We start from the raw sequence: 20762 nt of genomic DNA, 5'->3' as shown, positions 1-20762 counted from the left end.
TGCCCGAACACCACTGCACCACTGCCCTAAACCCTGAAACGCCACCCCTCAAAGACCCCCTACATTGCCCGAACACCACTACACTGCCCTAAACCCTGAAACACCACACCCAGCATGACCCCCTACACTGCCCGAACACCACTGCACTGCCCTAATCCCTAAAACACCACCCCCAGCACGACCCCCTACACTGCCCGAACACCACTGCACTGCTCTAAACCCTAAAACACCACCCCATCACGACAACCTACACTGATCGAACACCACTGCACTGCCCTAAACCCTGGAATACCTCCCCAGCACGACCCTTTACACTGCCCGAACACCACTGCACTGCCCTAAACCCTAAAACACTACCCCATCCACGACACCCTACACTATCGGAACACCACTGCACTACCCTAAAACACCACCCCCAATATGACCCTCAACACTGCCCGAACACCACTGCACTACCCTAAACCATAAAACACCAGCCCCAGCACGACCCCCTACACTGCCCGAACACCACTGCACTGCCCTAACCCTAAAACACCAGCCCCAGCATGACCCCTCTCACTGCCCAAACACCACTGCACTGCCCTAAACCCTGAAACATCAGCCCCAGCACGACCCCCAACACTGCCCGAACACCACTGCACTGCCCTAAACCCTGAAACACCACCCCCAGTAAGACCCCCTACACTGCCCGAACACCACTGCCCTAAACCCTGAAACACCACCCCCTGCAAGACCCTCTACACTGCCCGAACACCACTGCACCACGGCCCTAAACCCTAAAACACCACCCCCACCACGTCCCCCTACACATCCAGAACACCACTGCACTGCCCTAATTCCTGAAATACCACCCCCAGCACAACCCTCTACACTGCCTGAACACCACTGTTCTGCCCTAAACCCTGAAACACCACCCCCAGCAAGTCCCCATACACTGCCTGAACACCACTGCTCTGCCCTGAACCCTGAAACACCAGAACGACCCCTACACTGCCCGAAAACCACTGCACTGCCCTAAACCCTAAAACACCATCCCCAGCACGACCCCCTACACTGCCCGCACGCCACTGCGCTGCTCTATTCCCTGAAACACCACACCCAGCAAGACCCCCTACACTGCTCGAACACCACTGCTCTAAACCCTGAAACGCCACCCCTTGCAAGACGCTCTACACTGCCCGAACACCACTGCACCACTGCCCTGAACCCTAAAACGCCACCCCCTGCAAGACCCCCTACACTGCCCGAACACCACTGCACTGCCCTAAACCCTGAAAGACCAGCCCCAGCACGACCCCCTCCACTGCCCGAACACCACTGCCCTAAAACCTGAAACGCCTTCTCCTGCAAGACCCTCTACACTGCCCGAACACCACTGCACCACTGCCCTAAACCCTGAAATGCCACCCCCTGCAAGACCCCCTATATTCTCCGAACACCACTGCACTGCCCTAAACCCTGAAACACCACCCCCAGCATGACCCCCTAAACTGCCCGAACACCACTGCACCATCCTTAACCCTGAAATATCACCCCAGCATGACCCCCTACACTGCCCGAACACTACTGCACTGCCCTAAACCCTAAAACACCACCCCCAGCATGACCCCCCACACTGCCCGAACACCACTGCACTGCCCTAAACCCTAAAACACCACCCCATCACGACACCCTACACTGCTTGAACACCACTGCACTGCCCTAAACCCTGAAACACCACCCCAGCACAACCCCTTACACTGCCTGAACACCACTGCACTGCCCTAAACCCTAAAAAACTACCCCCAGCACGACCCCCACACTGCCCGAACACCACTTCACTGCCCTAAACCCTAAAACACCACCCCCTGCATGACACCCTACACTACCGGAACACCACTGCACTACCCTAAAACACCACCCCCAGCATGACCCTCAACACTGCCCGAACACCACTGCACTACCCTAAACCATAAAACACCAGCCCCAGCACGACCCCCTACACTACCCGAATACCACTGCACTGCCCTAACCCTAAAACACCAGCCCCAGCACGACAACTCACACTGCCCGAAAACCACTACACGGCCATAAACCCTGAAACACCAGCCCCAGCACGACCCCCTACACTGCCCGAACACCACTGCACTGCCCTAAACCCTGAAACACCACCCCCCTGTATGACCCCCTACACTGCCCGAACACCACTGCACTGCCCTAAACCCTGAAACACCAGCCCCAGCACGACCCCCTACATTCCCTGAACACAACTTCACTGCCCTAAACCCTGAAGCACCACACCCAGCATGACCCCCTACACTGCCCGAACACCACTGCACTGCCCTAAACCCTGAAACACCACACCCAGCATGACCCCCTACACTGCCCGAACACCACTGCACTGCCCTAAACCCTAAAACCCCACCCCATCACGACACCCTACACTGCTCGAACACCACTGCACTGACCTAAACCCTGAAACACCACCCCAGCACGACCCCTTACACTGCCCGAACACCACTGCACTGCCCTAAACCCTAAAACACTACCCCCAGCACGACCCCCCACACTGCCTGAACACCACTTTACTGCCCTAAACCCTAAAACAACCCCCTGCGCGACACCCTACACTACCGGAACACCACTGCACTACCCTAAAACACCACCCCCAGCATGACCCTCAACACTGCCCGAATAACACTGCACTACCCTAAACCATAAAACACCAGCCCCAGCATGACCCCTCACACTGCCCAAACACCACTGCACGGCCCTAAACCCTGAAACACCAGCCCCTGCACGACCCCCCACACTGCCCGAACACCACTTCACTGCCCTAAACCCTAAAACACCACCCCCTGCACGACACCCTACACTATTGGAACACCACTGCACTACCCTAAAACACGACCCCCAATATGACCCTCAACACTGCCTGAACACCTCTGCACTACCCTAAACCATAAAACACCAGCCCCAGCACGACCCCCTACACTGCCCGAACACCATTGCACTGCCCTAACCCTAAAACAGCAGCCCCAGCACGACCCCTCACACTGCCCGAACACCACTGCACTGCCCTAAACCCTGAAACACCAGCCCCCGCACGAACCCCTACACTGCCCGAACACCACTTTACTGCCCTAAACCCTTAAAACCCTCCCCCTGCACGACACCCTACACTACCGGAACACCACTGCACTACCCTAAAACACCACCCCCAGCATGACCCTCAACACTGCCTGAATACCACTGCACTACCCTAAACCATAAAACACCAGCCCCAGCCAACCCCTCACACTGCCCGAACACCACTGCACGGCCCTAAACCCTGAAACACCAGCCCCTGCACGACCCCCCACACTGCCCGAACACCACTTCACTGCCCTAAACCCTAAAACACCACCCCCTGCACGACACCCTACACTACTGGAACACCACTGCACTACCCTAAAACACGACCCCCAATATGACCCTCAACACTGCCTGAACACCTCTGCACTACCCTAAACCATAAAACACCAGCCCCAGCACGACCCCCTACACTGCCCGAACACCATTGCACTGCCCTAACCCTAAAACAGCAGCCCCAGCACGACCCCTCACACTGCCCGAACACCACTGCACTGCCCTAAACCCTGAAACACCAGCCCCAGCACGAACCCCTACACTGCCCGAACACCACTTTACTGCCCTAAACCCTTAAAACCCTCCCCCTGCACGACACCCTACACTACCGGAACACCACTGCACTACCCTAAAACACCACCCCCAGCATGACCCTCAACACTGCCTGAATACCACTGCACTACCCTAAACCATAAAACACCAGCCCCAGCCAACCCCTCACACTGCCCGAACACCACTGCACGGCCCTAAACCCTGAAACACCAGCCCCAGCATGACCCCCTACACTGCCCAAACACCTCTGCACTGCCCTAAACACTGAAACACCACCCCCAGCAAGACCCCCTACACTGCCCGAACACCACTGCCCTAAACCCTGTAATGCCACCCCCTGCAAAGCCCTCTACACTGCCCGAACACCACTGCACCACTGCCCTAAACCCTGAAATCCCACCCCCTGCAAGACCCCCTACATTGCCCGAACACCACTGCACTGCCCTAAACCCTGAAACACCACACCCAGCAGGACACCCTATACTACTCGAACACCACTGCACTGCCTTAAACCCTGAAACACCACCCACAGCTTGACCCCCTACACTACCTGCACACCACCGCACTGCCCTAAACCCTGAAACACCACCCCAGCACGACCCCCTACACTGCCTGAACACCACTGCACTGCCATAAACCCTGAAACACCACCCTCAGCAAGACCCCCTACACTGCCCGAACACCACTGTACTGCCCTAAACCCTAAAACACCACCCCCACCACATCCACCAACACTGCCAGAACACCACTGCACTGCCCTAATTACTGAAATACCACCCCCAGCACAAACTCCTACACTGCCTGAACACCACTGCTCTGCCCTGAACCCTGAAACACCAGCACGACCCCTACACTGCCCGAACACCACTGCACTGCCCTAAACCCTGAAACACCATCCCCAGCACGACCCCCTACACTGCCCGCACGCCACTGCGCTGCTCTATACCCTGAAACACCACCCCCAGCAAGGCCCCCTACACTGCTCGAACACCACTGCTCTAAACCTTGAAACGCCACCCCCTGCAAGATGCTCTACACTGCCCAAACACCACTGCACCACTGCCCTGAACCCTAAAACGCCACCCCCTGCAAGACCCCCTTCACTGCCCGAACACCACTGCACTGCCCTAAATCCTGAAACATCACCCCCAGCACGACTCCTACACTGCTCGAACACCACTGCACTGCCCTAAACCCTGAAATACCACCCCCAGCATGACCCCCTACACGGCCCGAACACTACTGCACTGCCGTAAACCCTAAAACACCACCCCCAGCATGACCCCCCACACTGCCCGAACACCACTGCACTGCCCTAAACCCTAAAACACCACCCCATAACGACACCCTACACTGCTTGAACACCACTGCACTGCCCTAAACCCTGAAACACCACCCCAGCACGACCCCTTACACTGCCCGAACTCCACTGCACTTCCCTAATCCCTAAAACACTACCCCCAGCACGACCCCCACACTGCCCGAACACCACTTCACTGCCCTAAACCCTAAAACACCACCCCCTGCATGACACCCCACACTACCGGAACACCACTGCACTATCCTAAAACACCACCCCCAGCATGACCCTCAACACTGCCCGAACACAACTGCACTACCCTAAACCATAAAACACCAGCCCCAGCACGACCCCCTACACTACCCGAATACCACAGCACTGCCCTAACCCTAAAACACCAGCCCCAGCACGACCCCTCACACTGCCCGAACACCACTGCACAGCCCTAAACACTGAAACACGAGCCCCAGCACGACCCCCTACACTGCTCGAACACCACTGCACTGCCCTAAACCCTGAAACACCACCCCCCTGTTCGACCCCCTACACTGCCCGAACACCACTGCACTGCCCTAAACCCTGAAACACCAGCCCCAGCACTACCCCCTACACTGCCCGAACACCACTGCACTGCCCTAAACCCTGAAACGTCACCCCCAGCAAGACCCCCTACACTGACTGAACACCACTGCCCTAAACCCTGAAACGCCACCTCTAGCAAGACCCCCTACACTGCCTGAACACCACTGCCCTAAACCCTGAAACACCACCCCCTGCAAGACCCTCTACACTGCCCGAACATCACTGCACCACTGCCCTAAACCCTGAAATGCCACCCCTGAAAGACCCCCTACATTCACCGAACACCACTGCACTGCCCTAAACCCTGAAACACCACACCCAGCATGACCCCCTACACTGCCCGAACACCACTGCACTGCCCTAAACCCTGAAACACCACACCCAGCATGACCCCCTACACTGCCCGAACGCCACTGCACAGCCCTAAACCGTAAAACACCACCCCATCGCGACACCCTACACTGCTCGAACACCACTGCACTGCCCTAAACCCTGAAACGCCACCCCAGCACGACCCCTTACACTGCCCGAACACCACTGCACTGCCCAAAACACTAAAACACTACCCCCAGCACGACCCCCCACACTGCCTGAACACCACTTTACTGCCCTAAACCCTAAAACACCCCTCCTGCACGACACCCTACACTACCGGAACACCACTGCACTACCCTAAAACACCACCCCCAGCATGACCCTCAACACTGCCCGAATACCACTGCACTACCCTAAACCATAAATCACCAGCCCCAGCACGACCCCTCACACTGCCCAAACACCACTGCACGGCCCTAAACCCTGAAACACCAGCCCCAGCACGACCCCCTACACTGCCCAAACACCACTGCACTGCCCTAAACCCTAAAACATTACCCCCAGCACGACCCCCTACACTGCCAGAACACCACTGCACTGCCCTAATTCCTGAAATACCACCCCTAGCACAACCCCCTACACTGCCTGAACACCACTGCTCTGCTCTAAACCCTGAAACACCACCCCAGCACGTCCCCCTACACTGCCTGAACACCACTGCTCTGCCCTGAACCCTGAAACACCAGCACGACCCCTACACTGCCCGAACACCACTGCACTGCCGTAAACCCTGAAACACCATCCCCAGCACGACCCCCTACACTGCCCGCACGCCACTGCGCTGCTCTATACCCTGAAACACCACCCCCAGCAATACCCCCTACACTGCTCGAACACCACTGCTCTAAACCCTTAAACGCCACCCCCTGCAAGACCCTCTACACTGCCCAAACACCACTGCACCACTGCCCTGAACCCTAAAACGCCACCCCTTGCAAGACCCCCTTCACTGCCCGAACACCACTGCACTGCTCTAAACCCTGACACATCACCCCCAGCACGACTCCTACACTGCCCGAACACCACTGCACTGCCCTAAACCCTGAAATACCACCCCCAGCATGATCCCCTACACTGCCCAAACACTACTGCACAACCCTATACCCTAAAACACCACCCCCAGCATGACCCCCACACTGCCCAAACACCACTGCACTGCCCTAAACCCTAAAACACCACCCCATCACGATTCACGACACCCTACACTGCTCGAACACCACTGCACTGCCCTAAACCCTGAAACACCACCCCAGCACGACCCCATACACTGCCTTAACAACACTGCACTGCCCTAAACCCTAAAACACTACCCCCAGCACGACCCCCCACACTGCCCGAACACCGCTTCACTGCCCTAAACCCTAAAACACGACCCCCTGCACGACACCCTACACTACCGGAACACCACTGCACTAACCTAAAACACCACCCCCAGCATGACCCTCAACACTGCCCGAACACCACTGCACTACCCTAAACCATAAAACACCAGCCCCAGCGCGACCCCCTACACTACCCGAATACCACTGCACTGCCCTAACCCTAAAACACCAGCCCCAGCACGACCCCTCACACTGCCCGAACACCACTGCACTGCTCTAAACACTGAAACACCAGCCCCAGCATGACCCCCTACACTGCCCGAACACCACTGCACTGCCCTAAACCCTGAAACACCACCCCCCTGTACGACCCCCTACACTGCCCGAACACCACTGCACTGCCCTAAACCCTGAAACACCAGCCCCAGCATGACCCCCTACACTGTCCGAACACCACTGCACTGCCCTAAACCCTGAAATGCCACCCCCAGCAAGACCCCCTACACTGCCCGAACACCACTGCCCTAAACCCTGAAACGCCACCCCCTGCAAGACCCTCTTCACTGCCCGAACACCACTGCACCACTGCCCTAAACCCTGAAATGCCACTCCCTGAAAGACCCCCTACATTGCCCGAACACCACTGCACTGCCCTAAACCCTGAAACACCACACCCAGCATGACCCCCTACACTGCCCGAACACCACTGCACTGCCTTAAACCCTGAAACACCACCCCAGCATGACCCCCTACACTGCCCAAACACCACTGCACTGCCCCAAACCCTCAAACACCACCCCCAGCACGACCCCCTACACTGCCCGAACATCACTGCACTGCCATAAACCCTGAAACGTCACCCCCAGCATGACCCCCTATACTGCCCGAACACCTCTGCAATGCCCTGAACCCTGAAACACCACCCCCAGCAGGACCCGCTACACTGCCCAAACACCACTGCACTGCCCTAACCCTAAAACACCAGCCCCAGCACGACCCCTCACACTGCCCGAACACCACTGCACTGCCCTAAACCCTGAAACACCAGCCCCAGCACGAACCCCTACACTGCCCGAACACCACTGCACTGCCCTAAACCCTGAAAGGCCACCCCCAGCAAGACCCCCTACACTGCCCGAACACCACTGCCCTAAACCCTGAAACGCCACCCCCTGCAAGACCCCCTACATTGCCCGAACACCACTGCACTGCCCTAAACCCTGAAACACCACACCCAACATGACCCCCTACACTGCCCGAACACCACTGCACTGCCTTAAACCCTGAAACACCACCCACAATACAACCCCCTACACTACCCGCACACCACCGCACTGCCCTAAACCCTGAAACACCACCCCAGCACGACCCCCTACACTGTCTAAACACCACTGCACTGCCCTAAACCCTGAAACACCACCCACAGCATGACCCCCTACACTGCCCGAACACCACTGCACTGCCATAAACCCTGAAACACCAACCCCAGCAAGACGCCCTACACTGCCCGAACACCACTGCACTGCCCTAAACCCTAAAACACCACCCCCACCACGTCCCCCTACACTGCCAGAACACCACTGCACTGCCCTAATTCCTGAAATACCACCCCCAGCGCAACCCCCTACACTGCCTGAACACCACTGCTCTGCTCTAAACCCTGTAACACCACCCCCAGCACGTCCCCCTACACTCCCTGAACACCACTGCTCTGCCCTGAACCCTGAAACACCAGCACGACCCCTACACTGCCCGAACACCACTGCACTGCCCTATACCCTGAAACACCATCCCCAGCACGACCCCCTACACTGCCCGCATGCCACTGCGCTGCTCTATACCCTGAAACACCACCCCCAGCAATACCCCCTACACTGCTCGAACACCACTGCTCTAAACCCTGAAACGCCACCCCCTGCAAGACCCTCTACACTGCCCGAACACCACTGCACCACTGCCCTGAACCCTAAAACGCCACCTCCTGCAAGACCCCCTACACTGCCCGAACACCACTGCACTGCCCTAAACCCTGAAACATCAACCCCAGCACGACTCCTACACTGCCCGAACACCACTGCACTGCCCTAAACCCTGAAATACCACCCCCAGCATGATCCCCTACACTGCCCGAACACTACTGCACTGCCCTATACCCTAAAACACCACCCCCAGCACGACCCCCACACTGCCCAAACACCACTGCACTGCCCTAAACCCTAAAACCCCACCCCATCACGACACCTTACACTGCTCGAACACCACTGCACTGCCCTAAACCCTGAAACACCACCCCAGCACGACCCCGTACACTGCCCGAACACCACTGCACTGCCCAAAACCCTAAAACACAACCCCCAGCACGACCCTCCCACACTGCCCGAACACCACTTCACTGCCCTACACCCTAAAACACCACCCCCTGCACGACACCCTACACTACCGGAACACCACTGCACTAACCTAAAACACCACCCCCAGCATGACCCTCAACACTGCCCGAACACCACTGCACTACCCTAAACCATAAAACACCACCCCCAGCACGACTCCTACACTGCCCGAACACCACTGCACTGCCCTAAACCCTGAAATACCACCCCCAGCATGATCCCCTACACTGCCCGAACACTACTGCAAAACCCTATACCCTAAAACACCACCCACAGCACGACCCCCACACTGCCCAAACACCACTGCACTGCCCTAAACCCTAAAACACCACCCCATCACGATTCACGACACCCTACACTGCTCAAACACCACTGCACTGCCCTAAACCATAAAACACCAGCCCCAGCACGACCCCCTACACTACCCGAATACCACTGTACTGCCATAACCCTAAAACACCAGCTCCAGCACGACCACTCACACTGCCCGAACACCACTGCACGGCTCTAAACCCTGAAACACCAGCCCCACCATGACCCCCTACACTGCCCGAACACCACTGCACTGCCCAAAACCCTGAAACACCACCCCCCTTTACGACCCCCTACACTGCCCGAACACCACTGCACTGCCCTAAACCCTGAAACACCAGCCCCAGCATGACCCCCTACACTGCCCGAACACCACTGTACTGCCCTAAACCCTGAAACACCACCCCCAGCACGACCTCCTACAATGCCCGAACACCACTGCACTGCCCTAAACCCTGAAACACCAGCCCCAGCACGACCCCCTACACTGCCCGAACACCACTGCACTGCCCTAAACCCTAAAACACCACCCCCAGCACGACCCCCTACACTGCCCGAACACCACTGTACTGCCCTAGACCCTGAAACACCACCCCCAGCACGACCTCCTACACTGCCCGAACACCACTGCACTGTCCTAAACCCTGAAACACCACTCCCAGGACGAACCCCTACACTGCCCAAACACCACTGCTCTGCCCTAAACCCTAAAACACCACCCCCACCACGTCCCCCTACACTGCCATAACACCACGGCACTGCCCTAATTCCTGAAACACCACCCCATCACGACCCCCTACACTGCCTGAACACCACTGCTCTGCCCTAAACCCCGAAACACCACCCCCAGCACGTCCCCCTACACTGCCTGAACACCACTGCTCTGCCCTAAACCCTGAAACACCAGCACGACCCCCTACACTGCCCGGACACCACTGCACTGCCCTAAACCCTGAAACACAGTGCCCAGCACGAAGCCCTACACTGCCCGCACGCCACTACGCTGCTCTATACCCTGAAGACCACCCCCAGCAAGACCTCCTACACTGCTCGAACACCACTGCTCTAAACCCTGAAACGCCACCCCCTGCAAGACACTCTACACTGCCCGAACACCACTGCACCATTGCCCTGAACCCTAAATCGCCACCCCCTGCAAGACCCCCTACACTGCCCGAACACCACAGCACTGCCCTAAACCCTAAAACACCTCCCCATCACGACACCCTACACTGCCCGAACACCACTGCACTACCCTAAACCATAAAACACCAGCCCCAGCACGACCCCCTACACTGCCCGAACACCACTGCACTGCCCTAACCCTAAAACACCAGCCCCAGTACTACCCCTCACACTGCCCGAACACCACTGCACGGCCCTAAACCCTGAAACACCAGCCCCAGCACGACCCCCTACACTTCCCGAACACCACTGCACAGCCCTAAACCCTAAAACACCAGCCCCAGCATGGCCCCCTACACTGCCCGAACACCACTGCACTGTGCTAAACCCTGAAACACCATCCCCAGCACGACCCCCTACACTGCCCGAACACCACTGCACTGCCCTAAACCCTGAAACACCACCCCCCTGTACGACCCCCTACACTGCCCGAACACCACTGCTCTGCCCTAAACCCTGAAACACCAGCACAACCCCCCACACTGCCCGGACACCACTGCACTGCCCTAAACCCTGAAACACCATGCCCAGCAAGACCCCCTAAACTGCCCGCACGCCACTACGCTGCTCTATACTCTGAAACACCACCCCCAACAAGACCCCCTAAACTGCTCGAACACCACTGCTCTAAACCCTGAAACGCCACCCCCTGCAAGACCCTCTACACTGCCCAAACACCACTGCACTGCCCTAAACCCTGAAACATCACCCCCAGCAGGACTCCTACACTGCCCGAACACCACTGCACTGCCCTAAACCCTGAAATTCCACACCCAGCACGACCCCTCACACTGCCCGAACACCACTGCACTGCCCTAAACTCTAAAACACCAGCCCCAGCACGGCCCCCTACACTGCCCGAACACCACTGCACTGTCCTAAACCCTGAAACACCACCGCCAGCACGACCCCCTACACTGCCCGAACACCACTGCACTGCCCTAAACCCTGAAACACCACCCCCTGTACGACCCTCTACACTGCCCGAACACTACTGCACTGCCCTAAACCCTGAAACACCACCCCCAGCAAGACACCCTACATTGCCCGAACACCTCTGCACTGCCCTGAACCCTGAAACACCACCCCCAGCAAGACCCTCTACACTGCCTGAACACCACTGCCCTAAACCCTGAAACACCACCTCAGCAAGACCCCCTACACCGCCCAAAAACCAATGCACTGCCCTAAACCCTGAAATACCACCCCCTGCACGACCCTCTACACTGCCGGAACACCACTTCACTGCCCTAAACCCTAAAACACTACCCCAAGCACGACCCCCTACACTACCTGAACACCACTGCACTACCCTAAAACACCACCCCAGCATGAACCCCAACACTGCCCGAACACCACTGCACTACCCTAAACCATAAAACACCAGCCCCAGCACAACCCCCTACACTGCCCGAACACTACTGCACTGCCCTAACCCTTAAACACCAGCCCCAGCATGAGCCCCTACACTGCCCGAACACCACTGCACTGCCCTAAACCCTAAAACATCAGCCCCAGCATGACCCCTACACTGCTCGAAAACCACTGCACGGCCCTAAACCCTGAAACACCAGCCGCAGCATGACCCCCTATACTGCCTGAACACCACTGCACTGCCCTAAACCCTGAAACACCACCCCCAGCACGACCACCTACACTGCCCGAAAACCACTGCACTGCCCGAAACACTGAAACACCACCCCCCTGCACGACCCCCCTAAACTGCCCGAACGCCACTGCACTGCCCTAAACCGTGAAACACCACCCCAGCAAGACCTCCTACACTGCCCGAACACCTCTGCACTGCCCTGAAATTTAAAACACCACCCCCAGCAAGACCCCCTACACTGCCTGAACAACACTGCCCTAAACCCTTAAACACCACCCCAGCAAGACACCCTACGCTCCCCGAAAATCACTGCACTACCCTAAACCCTGAAACACCACCCCCTGCATGACCCCCTACACTGCCAGAACACCACTGCACTGCCCTAAACCCTGAAACACCACTCCCTGCACGACCCCCTACACTGCCCGAACACCACTGCACTGCTCTAAACCCTGAAACACCACCGCCAGCACGACCACTACACTGCCTGAACACCACTGCTCTGCCCTAAACCCTGAAACACCACCCCCAGCACGACCCCCTACACTGCCAGAACACCACTGCACTGCCCTAAACCCTGAAACACCAGCCCCAGCACGACCCCCTCCACTGCCCGAACACCAATGCCCTAAACCCTGAAACGCTTTCCCCTGCAAGACTCTCTACACTGCCCGAACACCACTGCACCACTGCCCTAAACCCTGAAATGCAACCCCTGCAAGACCCCTATATTGCCCGAACACCACTGCACTGCCCTAAACCCTGAAACACCACCCCCAGCACGACCCCCTACACTGCCCGAACACCACTGCACTGCCCTAAAACACCACCCCCAATATGACCCTCAACACTGCCTGAACACCCCTTCACTACCCTAAAACCTGAAACACCAGCCCCAGCACTACAACCGACACTGCCCGAACACCACTGTACTGCCCTAAACCCTGAAACACCACCCACAGCATGACCCCCTACACTGCCCGAACACCACTGCACTGCCCTAAACCCTGAATCACCACCCCCCTACACGACCCCCCACACTGCCCGAACACCACTGCACTGCCCTAAACCCTGAAACACCACCCCCAGCAAGACCCCCTACATTGCCCAAACACCTCTGCACAGCCCTGAACCCTGAAACACCACCCCCAACAAGACCCTCTACATTGCCTGAACACCACTGCCCTAAACCCTGAAACACCACCCCAGCAAGACCCCCTACACTGCCCGAAAACCAGTGAACTGCCATAAACCCTGAAACACCACCCCCTGCACGACCCCCTACACTGTCCGAACACCACTGCACTGCCCTAAACCCTGAAACACCACCACAAGCAAGACCCCCTACATTTCCCGAACACCTCTGCACAGCCCTGAACCCTGAAACACCACCCCCAGCAAGACCCTCTACATTGCCTGAACACCACTGCCCTAAACCCTGAAACACCAACCCAGCAAGATCCCCTACACCGCCCAAAAACCAATGCACTGCCATAAACCCTGAAACACCACCCCCTGCACGACCCCCTACACTGCCTGAACACCACTGCACTGCCCTAAACCCTGAAACACCATTCCCAGGATGACCCCCTACACTGCTCAAACACCACTGCTCTGCCCTAAACCCTAAAACACCACCCCCAGCATGTCCCCCTACTCTGCCAGAACACCACTGCACTGCCCTAATTCCTGAAATACCTCCCCCAGCATGACCCCCTACACTGCCCGAAAACAACTGCACTGCCCTAAACCCTAAAACACCACCCCCTGCACGGCCCCCTGCACTGCCCGAACACCACTGCACTGCCCTAAATCCTGAAACACCACCCCCTGCACGATCCCAATACACTGCCAGAACACCACTGCACTGCCCTAAACCCTGAAACACCACTACCAGGACGAACCCCTACACTGCCCAAACACCACTGCTCTGCCCTAAACCCTAAAACACCACCCCCACCACGTCTCCCTACACTGCCATAACACCACTGCACTGCCCTAATTCCTGAAACACCACCCCCAGCACGACCCCCTACACTGCCTGAACACCACTGCTCTGCCCTAAACCCTGAAACACCACCCCCAGCACGTCCCACTACACTGCCTGAACACCACTGCTCTGCCCTAAACCCTGAAACACCAGCACAACCCCCTACACTGCCCGGACACCACTGCACTGCCCTAAACCCTGAAACACCATGCCCAGCACGACCCCCTAAACTGCCCGCACGCCACTACGCTGCTCTATACTCTGAAACACCACCCCCAACAAGACCCCCTCCACTGCTCGAACACCACTGCTCTAAACCCTGAAACGCCACCCCCTGCAAGACCCTCTACACTGCCCTAACACCACTGCACCACTGCCCTGAACCCTAAAACGCCACCCCCTGCAAGACCCCCTACACTGCCCAAACACCACTGCACTGCCCTAAAACCTGAAACATCACCACCAGCAGGACTCCTACACTGCCCGAACACCACTGCACTGCCCTAAACCCTGAAATACCACCCCCAGCATGACCCCCTACATGCCCCGAACACTACTGCACTGCCTTAACCCTAAAACACTACCCCAGCACAACCCCCCACACTGCCCGAACACCACTGCACTGCCCTAAACCCTAAAACACCACCCCATCACGACACCCTACACTGCCCGAACACCACTGCACTACCCTAAACCATAAAACACCAGCCCCAGCACGACCCCCTACACTGCCCGAACACCACTGAACAGCCCTAACCCTAAAACACCAGCCCCAGCACGACCCCTCACACTGCCCGAACACCACTGCACGGCCCTAAACCCTGAAAAATCAGACCCAGCACGACCCCATACACTGCCAGAACACCACTGCACTTTGCTAAACCCTGAAACGCCACCCCCAGCACAACCCCCTACACTGCCCGAACACCACTGCACTGCCCTAAACCCTGAAACACCACCCCCCTAAACGACCCCCTACATTGCCCGAACACTACTGCACTGCCCTAAACCCTGAAACACCACCCCCAGCAAGACCCCCTACATTGCCCGAACACCTCTGCACTGCCCTGAACACTGAAACACCACTCCCAGTAAGACCCTCTACACTGCCTGAACACCAATGCACTGCCCGAAACCCTAAAACATAAGCCCCAGCATGACCCCTCACTCTGCTCGAACACCACTGCACGGCCCTAAACCCTGAAACACCAGCCGCAGCATGACCCCCTACACTGGCTGAACACCACTGCACTGCCCTAAACACTGAAACATAACCCCCAGCAGGACTCCTTCACTGCCCGAACACCACTGCACTGCCCTAAACCCTGAAATACCTCCCCCAGCATGACCCCCTACACTGCCCGAACACTACTGCACTGCCCTAAACCCTAAAACACCACCCCATCACGACACCCTACACTGCCCGAACATGACTGCACTACCCCAAACCATAAAACACCAGCCCCAGCATGACCCCCTACACTGCCCGAACAACACTGCACTGCCCTAACCCTAAAACACCAGCCCCAGTACGACCCCTCACACTGCCCGAACACCACTGCACGGCCCTAAACCCTGAAACACCAGCCCCAGCACGACCCCCTACACTTCCCGAACACCACTGCACAGCCCTAAACCCTAAAACACCAGCCCCAGCACGGCCCCCTACACTGCCCGAACACCACTGCACTGTGCTAAACCCTGAAACACCATCCCCAGCACGACCCCCTACACTGCCCGAACACTACTGCACTGCCCTAAACCCTGAAACACCATCCCCAGCACGACCCCCTACACTGCCCGAACCCTACTGCACTGCCCTAAACGCTGAAACACCACACCCAGCATGACCCCCTACACTGCCCGAACATGACTGCACTACCCTAAACCATAAAACACCAGCCCCAGCACGACCCCCTACACTGCCCGAACACCACTGCACTGACCTAACCCTAAAACACCAGCCCCAGCACCACCCCTCACACTGCCCGAACACCACTGCACGGCCCTAAACCCTGAAACACCAGCCCCAGCACGACCCCCTACACTGCCCGAACACCACTGCACTGCCCTAAACCCTAAAACACCACCCCCAGCACGACCCCCTACACTGCCCCAACACCACTGCACTGCCCTAAACCCTGAAACACCACCCCCAGCACGACCCTCTACACTGCCCGAACACCACTGCACTGCCATAAACCCTGAAACACCACCCCCAGCAAGACCCCCTACACTGCCCGAACACCTCTGCAATGCCCTGAACCCTGAAACTCCACCCCCAGCAGTACCCCCTACACTGCCTGAATACCACTGCCCTAATCCCTGAAACACCACCCCAGCAAGAACCCCTAGAATGCCCGAAAACCACTGCACTGCCCTAAACCCTGAAACACCACCCCCTGCACGGCCCCCTGCACTGCCCGAACACCACTGCACTGCCCTAAACCCTGAAACACCACCCCCTGCACGATCCCCTACACTGCCCGAACACCACTGCACTGACCTAAACCCTGAAACACCACTCCCAGGACGAACCCCTACACTGCCCAAACACCACTGCTCTGCCCTAAACCCTGAAACACCAGCACGACCCCCTACACTGCCCGGACACCACTGCACTGCCCTAAACCCTGAAACACCATCCCCAGCACGACCCCCTACACTGCCCGCACGCCACTGCGCTGCTCTATACCCTGAAACACCACCCCCAGCAAGACCCCCTACACTGCTCGAACACCACTGTTCTAAAACCCTGAAACGCCACCCCCTGCAAGACCCTCTACACTGCCCAAATACAACTGCACTGCCCTAAACCCTGAAACATCACCCCCAGCAGGACTCCTACACTGCCCGAACACCACTGCACTGCCCTAAACCCTGAAATTCCACACCCAGCACGACCCCTCACACTGCCCGAACACCACTACACTGCCCTAAACCCTAAAACACCAGCCCCAGCACGGCCCCCTACACTGCCCGAACACCACTGCACTGTCCTGAACCCTGAAACACCACCACCAGCACGACCCCCTACACTGCCCGAACACCACTGCACTGCCCTAAACCCTGAAACACCACCCCCCTGTACGACCCTCTACACTGCCCGAACGCTACTGCACTGCCCTAAACCCTGAAACACCACCCCCAGCAAGACCCCCTACATTGCCCGAACACCTCTGCACTGCCCTGAACCGTGAAACACCACCCCCAGCAAGACCCTCTACACTGCCTGAACACCACTGCCCTAAACCCTGAAACACCACCCCATCAAGACCCCCTACACCGCCCAAAAACCAATGCACTGCCCTAAACCCTGAAACACCACCCCCTGCACGACCCCCTACACTGCCGGAACACCACTTCACTGCCCTAAACCCTAAAACACTACCCCAAGCACGACCCCCTACACTACCTGAACACCACTGCACTACCCTAAAACACCACCCCAGCATGAACCCCAACAATGCCCGAACACCACTGCACTACCCTAAACCATAAAACACCAGCCCCAGCACAACCCCTACACTGCCCGAACACCACTGCACTGCCCTAACCCTTAAACACCAGCCCCAGCATGAGCCCCTACACTGCCTGAACACCACTGCACTGCCCTAAACCCTAAAACATCAGCCCCAGCATGACCCCTCACACTGCTCGAAAGCCACTGCACGGCCCTAAACCCTGAAACACCAGCCGCAGCATGACCCCCTACACTGCCTGAACACCACTGCACTGCCCTAAACCCTGAAACACCACCCCCAGCAAGACCACCTACACTGCCCGAAAACCACTGCACTGCCCTAAACACTGAAACACCATCCCCTGCACGACCCCCCTAAACTGCCCGAACGCCACTGCACTGCCCTAAACCCTGAAACACCACCCCAGCAAGACCCCCTGCACTGCCCGAACACCTCTGCACTGCCCTGAAAGATAAAACACCACCCCCAGCAAGACCCCCTACACTGCCTGAACAACACTGCCCTAAACCCTTAAACACCACCCCAGCAAGACACCCTACGCTCCCCGAAAATCACTGCACTACCCTAAACCCTGAAACACCACCCCCTGCATGACCCCCTACACTGCCAGAACACCACTGCACTGCCCTAAACCCTGAAACACCACTCCCTGCATGACCCCCTACACTGCCCGAACACCACTGCACTGCTCTAAACCCTGAAACACCACCGCCAGCACGACCACTACACTGCCTGAACACCACTGCTCTGCCCTAAGACCTGAAACACCACCCCCATCACGACCCCCTACACTGCCCGAACACCACTGCACTGCTCTAAATCCTGAAACACCAGCCTCAGAACGACCCCCTCCACTGCCCGAAAACCACTGCCCTAAACCCTGAAACGCTTTCTCCTGCAAGACCCTCTACACTGCCCGAACACCACTGCACCACTGCCCTAAACCCTGAAATGCAACCCCTGCAAGACCCCTATATTGCCCGAACACCACTGCACTGCCCTAAACCCTGAAACACCACCCCCAGCACGACACCCTACACTGCCCGAACACCACTGCACTGCCCTAAAACACCACCCCCAATATGGCCCTCAACACTGCCCGAACACCCCTTCACTCCCCTAAAACCTGAAACACCAGCCCCAGCACTACCACCGACACTGCCCGAACACCACTGTACTGCCCTAAACCCTGAAACACCACCCCCAGCATGACCCCCTACACTGCCCGAACAACACTGCACTGCCCTAAACCCTGAATCACCACCCCCTACACGACCCCCCACACTGCCCGAATACCACTGCATTGCCCTAAACCCTGAAACACCACCCCCAGCAAGACCCCCTACATTGCCCAAACACCTCTGCACTGCCCTAAACCCTGAAACACCACCCCAGCAAGACCCCCTACACTGCCCGAAAACCAGTGCACTGCCATAAACCCTGAAACACCACCCCCTGCACGACCCCTACACTGTCCGAACACCACTGCACTGCCCTAAACCCTGAAACACCACCCCAAGCAAGACCCCCTACATTTTCTGAACACCTCTGCACAGCCCTGAACCCTGAAACACCACCCCCAGCAAGACCATCTACATTGCCTGAACACCACTGCCCTAAACCCTGAAACACCACCCCAGCAAGACCCCCTACACCGCCCAAAAACCAATGCACTGCCCTAAACCCTGAAACACCACCCCCTGCACGACCCCCTACACTGCCGGAACACAACTTCACTGCCCTAAACCCTAAAACACTACCCCAAGCACGACCCCCTACACTACCTGAACACCACTGCACTACCCTAAAACACCACCCCAGCATGAACCCCAACAATGCCCGAACACCACTGCCCTACCCTAAACCATAAAACACCAGCCCCAGCACAACCCCTACACTGCCCGAACACCACTGCACTGCCCTAACCCTTAAACACCAGCCCCAGCATGAGCCCCTACACTGCCCGAACACCACTGCACTGCCCTAAACCCTAAAACATCAGCCCCAGCATGACCCCTCACACTGCTCGAAAACCACTGCACGGCCCTAAACCCTGAAACACCAGCCGCAGCATGACCCCCTACACTGCCTGAACACCACTGCACTGCCCTAAACCCTGAAACACCACCCCCAGCAAGACCACCTACACTGCCCGAAAACCAGTGCACTGCCCTAAACACTGAAACACCACCACCTGCACGACCCCCCTAAACTGCCCGAACGCCACTGCACTGCCCTAAACCCTGAAACACCACCCCAGCAAGACCCCCTACACTGCCCGAACACCTCTGCACTGCCCTGAAAGATAAAACACCACCCCCAGCAAGACCCCCTACACTGCCTGAACAACACTGCCCTAAACCCTTAAACACCACCCCAGCAAGACACCCTACGCTCCCCGAAAATCACTGCACTACCCTAAACCCTGAAACACCACCCCCTGCATGACCCCCTACACTGCCAGAACACCACTGCACTGCCCTAAACCCTGAAACACCACTCCCTGCATGACCCCCTACACTGCCCGAACACCACTGCACTGCTCTAAACCC

Source organism: Triturus cristatus, chromosome 1_1 (assembly GCF_964204655.1).
Source record: "Triturus cristatus chromosome 1_1, aTriCri1.1, whole genome shotgun sequence".
In the NCBI taxonomy this organism is placed as follows: domain Eukaryota; kingdom Metazoa; phylum Chordata; class Amphibia; order Caudata; family Salamandridae; genus Triturus; species Triturus cristatus.
Note: the sequence above shows the minus strand (reverse complement) of the source record.